The 1,741-nt window shown below is 34.7% G+C and overlaps 1 long non-coding RNA gene across 1 annotated transcript; it reads right to left on the minus strand.

Moving 5' to 3' along the window:
* Positions 1-880: 880 nt before the first annotated feature.
* LOC113462689 lies at positions 881-1,464 on the minus strand. The gene is made up of 3 exons (XR_005507209.1): positions 1,356-1,464; positions 1,161-1,266; positions 881-1,081 (listed from the first exon to the last, which is right to left on the minus strand). It is a non-coding gene; the product is annotated as an uncharacterized LOC113462689 (long non-coding RNA).
* Positions 1,465-1,741: the final 277 nt, after the last annotated feature.

A 1,741-nucleotide genomic window follows, 5' to 3' on the forward strand; every position in this document is an offset into this window, starting at 1 on the left:
CCCCAATTCGTTGCATCGGATGATGATCTTCTCACCCGGAGGAAGTTTCTACACATCCTTTGCTTGAGTGGGTCCCCGTCTCGTCCTCACTGTCCCTTGTCCATCTATTCAAATTAAATAAAATATCTTAAAAAGTTGAAGACAAATATGAACATAAAATATGAACTTTAAATCGAATTATCCTGGATCCGGAGCTCATCCTCCGGACAATCAGTAGGAGGCTCGCGCTGAGATCCTGACTCGTGCTGCTGGTGATCACATGGCTGCTGGGACTGCGGGGACTGCTCAGAAGTAGATCCCACCTGAGAATGCTGGAACTCCACATCTCTAAATCGTCTCCCTCGGGGCATATTGTTACCTGGTATGCACAAAAAAAAATCAATATTTGGTTAAATGATAGATTTATACTAAATAAAGGGCTAATAAAAAAGAATATAATAACTCATTCAACATATGCTTCATAAATTTTACTTACCATTATCAAATTACATTCTCATTCAACATCCATCCTAATCAAACTCGTTGGCACATTTACTTCATCAGTTGGCACAACATTATAAGGTATACACTGAGTATAAGTATCATCGTCCTCCTCTTCCAACTTTTTTCCATTATCATAGAAGTCCCTAGGTTTCGTTTTAATAACAAGAGACCAATTTTTATCTTTTGAGTCTTGCACAAAAAATACTTGTCGAGCTTGAGATGAAAAAACAAATGGATCATCTTTCAATAACACACCAGTATGTATCAACCTTGAAAAATTTACAAGTGTGAATCCATTTATGTCTTGCCTCAAACCTCTAGGTGAGTTTGTATCCACCCAATCACATCGAAATAATACTACATTAAAATTTTCATAATAATCCAGCTCATAAATATCTGTTAGAGCACCATAACAATTTTTTTCGTCCGCTTCAACCATAACTCCACTATTTTGGGTTTTTCTAAATTTCTCACGCTCTTTAGTATGAAATTTAAAACCATTTATAATGAACCCATCATATCTGTTGACAATATTATTCGGACCTCGAGCAATGACTATTAACTTCTCAGAACAATTCCTCTCCATCATCACTGGTACCTAAAAAAAATTATAGAAGTAATGATTAATTTCTCTCTATAAAAATTTAAAAAAAAGCTTAATATATTAGACATCAAACCTGTTTGAAAAGCCATTCTGGAAATAATTCAACCAACCATCGTTGCTCAATCCTTGGTGTAGGACGAATGTTATGGTTGAGACTTCGCTGAGCTATTAAAAATTCTCTGCACGATCAAGGTTATCTTTAATTAAATACCAATATTACATTCTCCTGACATGACAGTAAATTTAGATTTCAATTAACCGTACTAACCTGCGAGACTCGGATATTATATCACTATAAAGTAAGACATAGCGATGTGCCTATGCCAACGATTTCTGATCAAGAACAACACTTTCAACTTTTTCCAAAACTCTTCCACCAAATGAGAACTTGTAAACATCTGCATTCTTTATGATATCATAATTCCTTTGAGGTCGATTGAAAACTATTTCAACACCTTCAAGATATCTCAAACAAAATGTCAAACACTCCTCAGCAATATATCCTTCAGCAATCGAGCCCTCGGGATAGGCTCGATTGCGTACATAATCTTTTAAGTGCATAAGAAACCTTCAACAATAAATTTTTAAAATAAATATCAAAATCAAACTGATTATTAAATAATTATATTAGAGTTTAGAAAAATCACCTCTCAA

The sequence above is a fragment of the Phoenix dactylifera genome, chromosome 1 (genome assembly GCF_009389715.1).
Source record: "Phoenix dactylifera cultivar Barhee BC4 chromosome 1, palm_55x_up_171113_PBpolish2nd_filt_p, whole genome shotgun sequence".
NCBI classification, from domain to species: domain Eukaryota; kingdom Viridiplantae; phylum Streptophyta; class Magnoliopsida; order Arecales; family Arecaceae; genus Phoenix; species Phoenix dactylifera.